This window comes from Fukomys damarensis, unplaced genomic scaffold (assembly GCF_012274545.1).
Source record: "Fukomys damarensis isolate Sample0158 unplaced genomic scaffold, DMR_v1.0_HiC HiC_scaffold_12, whole genome shotgun sequence".
Taxonomy (NCBI): domain Eukaryota; kingdom Metazoa; phylum Chordata; class Mammalia; order Rodentia; family Bathyergidae; genus Fukomys; species Fukomys damarensis.
Window position 1 is genome coordinate 20,169,134 of NW_022900924.1, and position 11,800 is coordinate 20,180,933.

Here is an 11,800-nt window from a genome sequence, read left to right on the forward strand (position 1 = left end):
GGGGGGTGTGGTGTGTGTGTGTGTGTGTGTGTGTGTGTGTGTGTGTGTGTGTGTGTGTGTGTGTGTGTGCGTGGAGCGTTACTCCAGCATTCCCAGGGAAACAGGCATCAGCTCCCAGACCTGCAACTCTTCAGAGCGACTGGAGAAGCATTGTGAGCTGGTGAACATGTCCCTTACTCCTCTCTGGGCAGCCTCACACAGGATGGAGGAAAATGCGACAAGCTTTGTTTATGACCTGCGATCAAGCAGGATTATGACCATTGGTGATGTCTGAAAGAACGGTGCAGTCTTCACCAACAGCAAAGGACCCAGGAGGACCACCACTGTCCTGTGCAGTGATCAGCAACCCTAGGGCGCTTTGGGGATTGTTCCTAAAGTCTCCTCCTTCTGAGTCCTCTTCTTCATTCCTAGGGGACGCCCAGGAACATGCAAACCTGCCTTCCGTGTCTGGTCAAACCACAAGCAATGGCAGAACATCCTACCCCAGTGTACTTTCTCTGTCATGGAACTGTCCTGTCTTGGGAATGGACCCGAGGGCCTGACATACTGAATGGTTAAGAAATAATCACAAGAAGGGTCTGCATGAATTGTTCCCTTTGAAAGGTGTTACTCTTTGGCTTGCCGGCAGTCTTAATTGACATGGAAGATATTCATCCCAAAACAAGACAAGTGGGTACCTGAGGGGTGTCACCATGCATCTTCTGAGGGGTGAAATGCTGAGGTCTGACCCAGGGCTGATGCTCAAAGCACCCGCACTTGGCAGTGGAGACAGCCTCCTGCCTGTGTTTGCACAGCAGACAGGAGCATCGTACCGAGTGAGTCCCCGCTTGCAAGCTTAAGGCTAAGATTAAGCAGCATGGATGGAAATTGCAGTTCCCAGTCAGAGGAACTCTGTGTGCGATTGCATCTTTATATTTGGAAAAGGGAAAAGGAAATCCTGTTTGCTTTGATGTTGAATTTGGTCCCTTACATGAGCCTTAGGCAAAATCTGAAGAGCACGAGATGTCGGCCATGAAACAGCATCTTGGCAATGCTTTGCAGCAGCTGTCAATGTAAATGATTCACCGTTTACTGATTCCAAGGGCACCCGAATCCAGCATGCTGAGCTGAATGACGCAGCAGTCGTGAATGCAGAGTGGTAATACGGTCAGTATTTATTTCCATCCCACCCCGCCGGTTATAACAGAGAGGGGGATGCAGCTCCTTCGGATTTGCCTGTGAATCAATCATGGGCAAATGTTTAAAAACAGTGATCTCTGTGGGCTCCACATTCCAGGTAGAGATGCCGTGGTTCTAATTTAATGATAATCTTCTCTTTTAGATTCTGGTTTCTCTCAGCACTTTTGAAGCGACACATATTTGGCCACAACGACTCAGTTAGAGTTTGGACAACTTAAGTGCTCAGAGCATGATTAAGGGTGAGGGTGAGGAGGAAGAAGATGGAAAGCAGACGTTTCTCCGAGGCTGAAACCCATGGAAGGCCTCACATATAATTATTAAGCTCCAGACACCATCATTATTCTTGGGAGTACATATTCACAAAAGCTTTTAAAATTTTTAATAAATACACAGACTTACGTGCTAGTCAGTTTTCCATAACTCCAACAAAATACCCAACACAACCAACTTAAAAGAGGCAAGGTTACTTTGGCTCCTGGCCTCAGAGGTCCCGTCCACGGTCATGGCTCTGTTGTGTTGGGCCTGTGGCGAAGCAATGCATCATGGCGGGCACATGGCAGAGAGAGCTGCTCACCCGACTTGGCATTTGGGAAGCAGAGGAAGAGGAAGAGACGCCCCTGGGGCCACGCCCCCATGACCTAAGACCTCCCTCTGGCTCAGCCTCTTAAAGGTACCCCCGCTCCAACAGAGCCAAGCTTGGGACTGAGCTCCGGCCTGTGGGGTACATTTCAGATCCAAACTGTAGCAGCCTCATAATACGGTTCTTGTTTGTGCCTTTCTCAGCCTCTGAGAGATGCTGTTCAACCCCCTTTCCTGGGATTTTCACTCCTCCCCGACTCTCACACCGCCCCCTTCACGGCATGCCGGGTCCATCAATGCAAAAGGGACTTTGCTTCACCTTATCCTTCCCAGAGCCGGGCCACCGAACTGGAAGAGGGTGGCGTGGCGGGGCTTCTTATTGAGGTCACTCGTCAGTAAGTACCCACCCATCCCTACCTCAGCTTGTGAGCCCACTCAACTCAGGGACCGAATGCTAATTTAGTCACTGTGCCTCTGCACCTCTTTACAGAGCAGGGTCCTACACACACTGACTTCTGGGAGTGGATTCATGAGACCAAAGCGCACTTGCCATACGTTGAAAATTGGCACGATGTCCTCTGGAAAGGAATGAAAATGCAAACACAGACAGAAAAACATGGCCACATACAGCATGAGCCTGCTGTTAAGGAAATTTGTGTTTCTTTCGTGGACAGCGGTTGACTTAAAATTAAGTGGATTTGAACAATACAATTTCTAATTCTGTGTTAAAATTCCATACAAAGTCAAAATCTCCACATTCTAACTGGCTAAGAAGTTCTATGGCTAAAGGATGTCTTAAAAAACCTGATTTTGGTAGACGAGGTGGCTCCTCTTCCTTGTCTCCTCCTCCAGGAAGCCTCCCTGACTGACCAGACCACACCACATGGAAGGGGGCTCCCCAGACAGCCCCCATAGGAGGGAAGGCCCTGGTGACCTCAGGCTGTGAACCCGAGGTCCCCGGGGGCCCGGCCGATGACAAGAAATGTGAGCGGGGAGAGTGGTTCCTCCTGCATCTGGGATGGCCTGGTGGAGGGACCGGGCTGTGGGCAGGACAACGTCATATGCCTCTGATTTTTTAAGAGAAGCTGGACATGTGGGTGCTTTTATGTGAGCGATCTCATTTATTTTTTTTTATTGCGTTTTTTTTTGGTATTGGGGGTTGAACTCAGGTCTTTGCGCTTGCAGGGCAGGAGGTGGAACCCCTGAGCTAAATCCCCAGCCCTCATTTATTTTTTTAAGAAAACATATGGGCCGCGTATTTCTGTGTAGTGAAGGCTGAACTCACGCAGCACTGTACCCTTCAGAGTGGAGTTTGGTCGTGGCTGGCCGTGAGCCCCGTTAGGTAGGCCACACGAGTCCTGAGTTCTGTGCTGTGGTTTGGGTGTTTCATCGACCCTGGAGACTGGAGAGCGTATGTGCCCCTCCTTGTGCCCGTGTCCTGTGCCCTGTCACGTGCCTGTGCCAGGTGCTTCTGTCGTGTGTCTGTGCTGCGTGCCCGTGTCGTGGGTCCTCAGCGAGATGTGAGCTCCAGGCCTGGAGTGGCTCCTCCCGTGTGTCCGTGCTGGAGGCAGGACAGGTCCTGGGCAGGCCAAGGCCTGTGGTGTCTGCGTGGCTGTCACCGTGTCTGCTTTACCTCTGCTGGTTCCATGACAGGGAGACACCACCCTGTTGCTGCGCGGAGGGAGGTGAGTGTCAGAGGAGAGAGAAGTCGGGATGAGCAGGGGCCCCGCAGGAAGTTTGGCTGCTTTCATGCGCACGTGGCCAGAGCTGAGAGGGCTTCCGGAGAGCGGACAAGGCCTGCTTCGGAGCTCCATGGGAGCCCTTGCCCCGGGGCCTCCGACACTGGGGCCAGGCACGGGCCAGCCCCTCAGGCTTCCATCTCATAGGCGTCGCCTGCCCAGCCCCCACTGCCTCTCAGCTTTGCAGCCCCAAGCTGACAGCAGAAGTGCAGGACCGAGGGGGGCAAAGGCCACTGGAGGTGGAAGGGAGGGTTTGGCTGTGTCTCCTGGTTGTCCTCTCTCAGAGTCCTCTCCTCACTGATGGATTTTGCAGATTGGGGAGTAATTAGCCCACCATGATGTTATGTTTTAGAAGGAGAAAAGAGTGTAATACAAACAAAAGGTAATGCATAAAATGTCATAATTACTTCAGCCGCAGGCCCTGAGGATTTTAGCTGAAAGGCCGATAAAGGCCAAGCGAGGGTTTATCCGATCTGTAGAGTTTTGGCTGATACAGGTGACATTCAGAACGACCTGTCTCCAGGATGCTCTAAAGGTCGGAGAAGGCTAAGGCCCACCTTTGCCCTAAGTTCCGCCTGCTCCTCCCGAGGCTGTGTTTGTTAGAGCTTTCCAGGCCTGCAGCCGGCCCTCTGCAAAGCCATCTACCCGCGGAGCATGGCGAGTACGCAGGACTCACTGGCATACTGGGACCACTTCTGGGCCCGATATTGGATATTCCTTCCCTCCCAACACCCCTAGTGCTATTATCAGAGCTAATTCTAAGGCTCTGACATAGGCTGGGCTTTCCCTGAGCTGATGATCTGGGTTGGAAACCACAGGGTGAATCAATCTTCCTGTGTTTAGATCTGCATTATTACCCTTTGCCTCGAGATTGACTAGAGCAGACTCTGGCGTTTGTGCTCTGGCCAGCCTGATCCCTTTCCATCTCTCCTGCCTCAGGGCCTTTGCACTCATCATATTTCTCCATAACAGAGCCCCTCTCTCCCCAGATCTTGGCCTGCCTGATTCCTTCTCAGCATCATGCTCCCCTCAGATGTTTGATCCTCTGAGCACCTCTGCAGTCAGCCTGTCTAACAGTCACTTTGTATCACATCACTGTGAGCTCCTCCAGAGTGTGCACCCCAGTCTGGAATTATCATGCCTTGAGAAGGATCTGTTTCACGCATGAGCGAGGCTGTGGCTATGACACAGGTAAATGTTCATCATCTCTATTGCACGGTTTATGTTGCTTTATGCTATCATTCGTCTCAATTACATTTTCTTTCAAATAATGCAGCAATAAATATCCTGTGCATTTAGTTTTGGTTGCTTGTAAAAAATGTAGATTGGATGTATGGATAAAAGTGGTTTAGCGTGCACTGTAAAGTTTTCTTAGATGTTGTTCAAAGGCGTTCAAAAAGTGGAGCCGTTTTCCACCTCTGCCAGACAGGAGGGCACCAATTTTCCTCAATCTGCCCTAAGCAGATTGGATGATGTCAGTCCAGCCCTTCAGAGTGGAGGGTGGATAGCACACGAGTCTATATTCTCCTTCTAGAGAGCATCTGAGGACACAGGGCTCAGGGGTGTCCCAGCAACAGGAGAGGATTATGTGTGTGTGAGTGAGTGTGTGTGTGTGTGTGTGTGTGTGTGTGTGTGTGTGTGTGTGTGTGTGTGTGTGTGTGTGCACGTGTGCGCCCATGTGTGGTATGGGCTGCAGCCTGCAGGCTTGTGTTTGAAAAGGCGAGGCTGCTGCTCACAAACTCAGGCTGTAGGGAGGACCGTGTGGACTCCGAAGGGTCTGCCTTCAGGTAAGGTGTCGAGTGCAAGTGGGGTCTGCCTTCCACTTCCCAGACTTGTACTTAGGCAAGAATACATTTTAGGTGACAGGGAGTGGAATATCTGGGGCAGCATCGTGAAAGACTCTGGGAACTGGGCACTGGAGTAGTCTGTACAAGTTGCTTCCCTCCTGTATGGTAACTGCTGTTCCTGGAATGCTGGGCACACAGTGGGACAAAGAGAGCCAGTGACATCACTACTATATGTTCAGTTGATGAAACCCACTCCCTAATAATCTGGGAGCTGCAAAGCGATTCATCTGACGGGCTGCTGCTCATCATGCTGGGGACACTGTGCACTGGCCCGTGTCTCTGGTGGATTTTGCTGGGTGGTGCTGTTGACCCATAGACCCCTCCCTGGGCTATTTTAGGAAATGCTGTTGGATTCACTCCAGCTTTCTGTGAACCCCCCTCAGTAAGTCACAATTAACCCTTTGCTTCCCAGTTATTGCTCCTTAGCCTTAATGAATCTTCTCTGGCATAAAAACTGTCTCTGGTTAGTATTTTTGTTGGTCTGTTGGAAACCTACTCCACTGCCCCAATGTTCTTGGGCTCTGGCTCAGACAGTGATAGAAATGAAAAGAAGACTACTAACAGAAACATAAATGTCCAGAGTAATAGTCACAAACTTAATACTACTCCTTTTTGAATAATTTATAGAAAAAGTAGAAAAAAAATTAGTGACAGTTTAGAAGACCTGAGAAATGCTGCCAACCAATGCAACGAAATCAATATTTATTGAACATTCCACTCAACCACAGCAAGATCCTACTCTTTTTCAAATACATGTGGAACATTCAGCAAGATAGATCATACCTTAGCAATGAACACAAACTTCAAAATCCCTCACGATCACAGAGACAAAAGGTCTCCATAAAATAGTAGCCAATATAATTTACAAACATATAAAATGTTAATACACCATGGCCAATTTGGCTACATGCTGGAATACAGGTTGTTTCAATGTCCAATAATCATAAATTGTCATAGCAAGAGAGAATGTTTGTTTATCTGAATGGAACAAAAAAATTCAGTCATGATAAAAACTACACCTAGGAACAGAAAGAAGTCTTAAAGTCTAATAAAAGACATCTAGAATAATTGACTGCTGCCATCGACCTTAAAGGTAAGAGACCGAACACCTTCCTTAAAATCCAGAAGTAAAGAACATCCACTCCCACTGCCACTGTAAAACATTGCAGTGAAAGATTTAGCGCAATGGGCAGCAAAGGAGAAATAGTGACATTCTTACTGGAAAAGAGGGGGAAAATCTGTTCACAGACCACATAGCTGTTCCTAGAAAACTATCAAAGAATCGCCAAAAGCTACCAAATCATAAGGCCCTTCCCTTTGCTTGGTCACAGCCTGCAGGGTCAAATGCATGAATCAAGTGTTTTTCTTTATTCTAGCAATGAACATAGAGAACTGAAATTATACCAAAAAATCCTTTTTACCCTAATAAAAGGTACTGGAATTCTTAGGCTTACAGATAAAAAAAAAATGAGTAGTTTGTGCAAGGTGAAAACTACAAAATGTTACTGAAAAAATAAACGAATAGCGTTAAAAGTTGAGGTGAGTGCCATGGTCATGGGTGATGGAACTACTGATTCTCTCACACAAAATCTGCAGGCTCTGAACAATCACAACATATTGGCAAACATTTTCGGAGATAGCATCAAGATAGGCTTAAAACTGATATTAAAAGGCAAAGAAAATAGAGTAGCCAAAACAAGTTTATAAAGATGAGAACGTCTGAGCCCTTGCAATGTCTGACCTTGAGAAATGTGGTGTAGCTCAGCTAATTGCGACAGAGCATTGTTTGCAAAATCCTGCACCAGTCAGGCAATAGAACGAAGTCGAATTCAGAAATGGCTAACGCATACGTGATACATTGATTTCTGTCAAAGTTGCAAATGCAATTCAAAGTATAAATGATGTCCTCCCAACAAATGTTTTTTTTTTTTAGAACGATTGGACTTTGTAGGAGAAAAATGTACTTCAACTCTTATCTTACACTATATAACATCTCAAAAGGACAATAGATTTCAATGTAAAATGTAGAACTATAAACTCCTGGAAGGAAACATAAGAAGAAAATCTTTTTTGACCTTGGTCTAGACAAAGACTTCTCACAGGAGACACCAAAACATAAACAATACAAATTGGATTTCATTAAATGTGAAACTTTCTGCTCTTTGAAATACACCAGTGAAAGAATGATAAGATGACACTGACTAGGACAAAATATTCATAAACTGCATATCTGATAAAGGACTCGTGTTGAGAAATGTATAAGGAACTCAACTAAATGATAAGAAAACAACCCGATATAAGATAGGCAAATACCGGAGAAGACATGCTGGTGGTAAATAGACATATGAAAGACATTCACCACTACTGACCACTGCAGAAAGGCTAACATTGAAAAGATTTCACAGCATCAAGCACTACCAACAGAAATGCCAGGCACTGCTATTGAGAATGCAAAATGTTCATCTGGAGGATGTGGTTTGGTGGCTTCCTACAAAGTTTAACACGAGCTCCCCTTATCACCTGTCACCTCCCATTGCCTCCACTGCAAGGATTTACCTTAAAGGAAGAAAAGCTTACATCACATTGAAACTCATAATCGCCAGAAACTAAAAGATCCACAAACGTGCTTGAGTGTTTATCTACTGCTGTGTGCGTGCATGTGCGTGCGTGTGTATGTGGTGATCAATGCTTTTCATTACTTGCCTGTAGGAGAGGTTCAGTTTTGCTTGAGGAATGATCTTTCTGCTCTTTGGTGTGGTTGGAGTTTCCTTGTAAAAACCTCTGGCCTGAAGCCTCAAGTAATTTTGTTGCCTTATGATTATGTTACATCTCCTGAGACTTGTGATTTTTCAAAATTATGATTATTTTTGAAGTCTATCTGGGCTTAGTTTTCCTTGCAACTAAGAGCTTACTTCCAAGCCGAGAATTGATGCCCAGAGGCCAGCTTCAGCTCTCAGAATTCATTTTCTTAGAAACTAGCTACATTTTGCAGTTACTTTGTTGGAATAATCAGTGTTACCCAGTACTCAATACCCTAAACAAGACCAAAATGGATTGGGTAAATCAGGGACCATTAAGCGCATCAGAAGACTGGCAGTGTACTTCCCTAATCATTGGTTCAATTTGTCCTAAGCATTTAAATTTAGTGTCTGGGCTTGTTCTCTTTTCCCTAGGCCATAGCTTACAAACCCCTCTGAGTTGAGAGAATAATTGTTTCTGTTACATCACCAAGAATGTTCCTCAAGTGAAGGTTCCAGAAAGTGTCTTCACTGGCTGATGGAGAAGAGGCTGGGCTTCTTCCCTGTTTACAGATTTCCCTCCAGAAGATCTGATCTCCTAAGCAAGCTTGGGCACACTGGCCCCTTGGGTGGCTTATAAGAACGCATGGTCCCATACCCTCCTGTCAGAATCTGGGACCAGTGACCATGGTTCCTTTTCTAGACTCTTCGCTAGATGCCTGTGATCTGAATCACTTGGACCTCAGTTTAACTCTGTGGCTTCTCACTGTCTGCCCACATCACTCATTCTTCATATGTCTTCTAGATGTTGGAATCAGGGGTCAATCTCCAGACTTCCTCTCCACTCATACTTAACCCTAGGTGACTTAATTTTGCTTGACAGCTTCACACCAGACAAACTCAAGAATGTCTATCCTAGCCTACGGATCTCCTTAAATACAGACTTCCATCTCTCATAGTTTGGCTACTTTCCCTCCTTCCCTGCCGCACAGATGTCTCAGCACATGTCAAAGACCAGCTTAGACAGCACTACTTAATCCATTTAACCTGAACATTTCCTCATTGCAGGAAATGTTGACTCTTTTCCAGTAGCTTTAGCCAAAACCTCTAGGTCATCCTCTTTTTCTCCCATCACCGAACACTCTGGAACAAGTTCTGTCATTCTTCTCCCAAAGCATATTAAACATCTGACCACTTCTCAAAATCTCTGCTCTCCCTCCCTCCCTCCCTCCCTTTCCTCTGGATTTAGGGCGGGACCCTCACCTTGTCACTGGTGGGTCCACCCCGTTCCTGTCCCTTCCCAACCTGTTCTCAACACAGCAGCCAGAATGACCCTGTTACGGCAGTCAGGCACATCGATGCTCTGCTTATGACCTTTCTGCTCTGCCTACAGGTAAGGGCCAAAGTCTTCATGGTGTCTGACCAGGCGCAGAGTCCCAGCTCCTCCTGCTGCTCCGGGGCTCCAGGCACACATCCTTGCTGGTCCTCAGCTCACCCACATGCCACTGCCGGGGGCACCCATCCTTCTGCTCCCCCCATCCGGACTCCAGGGTGCCCTCATGGCCCATGCCCTTAATTTTTCAGGCCTTTTCTCAACTGTCACATTTTCAGTAAACCTTTCTGAGCACAAACTATAAATTTGCAGTCCTCCCACTATTCCTCATCACACTTGCCACTGGAGTGCAGTGGGATCAAGTTTGCTAGAACAAAGCCTAATAAACATGTGGAGGGAGAATAAACCAATCAACCATGAATGAGCGAATGTGAGGGGCATAGACAGAGGAGGGTGTAACAACCACCCCTGCAGACAGGAGAGATCCCTCAGCTGGTTAAAGTGAGTCATTTCTGAGGATATATTTCTATACATTGATTTATTGTAAGCAGAAATGAGCTTTGCACGAGGAATGATTTTTATTAAGACCCGTGGAGAGTTTCAGCTAGGGTTAGGCTGGCTTACTTGAACAACAGTTGTGATTGAAATGACAACAGGCAGCTTATGGTACTGAAGGAAAGCCTCCGAAAGTCTCAGGATGAATGATGAACCTGATTCGGGGGAATTAGGAGCTGGAAGGGTCACCTCCACCCATACTGGGTCCCTAAGGTGCCCTGCATAGGGCTTGAGTTCCTAGAGGAGCCCAACAGGCCTGGCCTAAGTCTGCAATGATGGTTTCACCAGGCGCAGCGTAGTTGGTGGGGAAGTAAAAGGCAAGTCCCCAGGGGAAAACTGGGGGCTCTAATTAAAATGGAAGGGGGCAAATTATGGGTGGAAGGAAACAGACAAGTGTTCAGCTGCTATTCTATACTGGAGTGCTAAAGTCAAGAATTTATTCTTGAAAGCAGATTAGAATAAATCGGTCCTATGAAAACATTTCCTGGTGTCCATTCCAGCGCTAGAAGATATGAATTTGTGGTTGAAGAGGCTTGGAATCCACTGGTTTGATGAGTGATTGTCACCAATGTGTTATGAGCCATTTTGAGGATGTTGAATTGCTGGGATGTTTTATTTTTTCCATATTTCTTTGGCATTCGGTTGAAAAATTTGAAAGACGAGTATCATCTAGTAGTATGGCTAAATAAATAAGAAAACAAACCAAACAGTAAAAGGATTTCTCATTTATTTGGACACAAGGGATCAAACTAGAAGATTTTAAGGGCTTGATGATCCTTTGGTCTTTGCTGTCGAGCAGATTGGGTTTATTGCCGCATGGCTACAAGGGAAAGCACTCAGCATGGGATCCATGGGTCTCCTCAGTGTGAAAGTGCTCCTGAAGGCAGATTGTAGGATTTGGGGTTGCCGGAGTACTTCCTATAGGTGCTAATGGCATAGGGGCTGAGATGCACTCTGAAAATGGAGGTGACCCTGTGAGAGGCGTCTCAGGGGTTTGGTCCTTCTGTGAATGGAGGAGCAACTGAGTCCCGGCAACAGGAAAGAGACATCTCAGACGCTGCTTACTCATTTCCATAAAACCAGGCAGTTTTCTGTGCCCCGAGCAGGCTCGAGTGCACACAGACTGCTGAGTATTTCTCACCAGGCATGAATCCCCTTCCCATTTCCTTGCACGTAGAATGCCTATTTTATGACATCATTGTAATCACCTCGACAGACAGCACATTCTGCTAGAGAAATTTCAGGATATTTTTATATCGGTCATTTTTTCCTGAATGGTGCAGTGGGTGAGCCACACATTTGGAAAAACCTTGTATTTCCCCCATCTGGGTTGAAAGAAGCCAGCAGCCACCTGAATCCACTGTTTCTAACATTAGTGATAAGCCTGTGTTCTGGAGCTGGAAGATGTTTCTCTAATTTTTTCCTCTGGAAAAAATATACAGAATTTGTATTTTAAGTGCGAAGCCACCTTCCCCATTGTATCAGTCATCTAATGTATCATAATAGAGACCTACATGGTAAAGCACAGGGATGTTATTTCACAGTCCCCAGGAATCTTGACACTCAGCAGGGCAGACCCTGACCAGGAATCTCTCACCTTTTTCTAAAAGGTCAGGTGAGGTGGCCAAAGGTGCTGGTGGCTGCTGCCATCTGAGGACTTAGCTGGAGACATGCTAGGTCTGAGCACAAGAGATTGTCCAGAGAGCTCAGATCCTCACAGGCTGGCTTGCAGAGCAGGGAAGAGGGAAGGAGGAAGGGAGGGAGGAACAGGGAGAGAGTGGGGGAGAGAGAGAGGGAGGAGAGAGAGAGAGAGAGAGGGAGAAAGAGGGA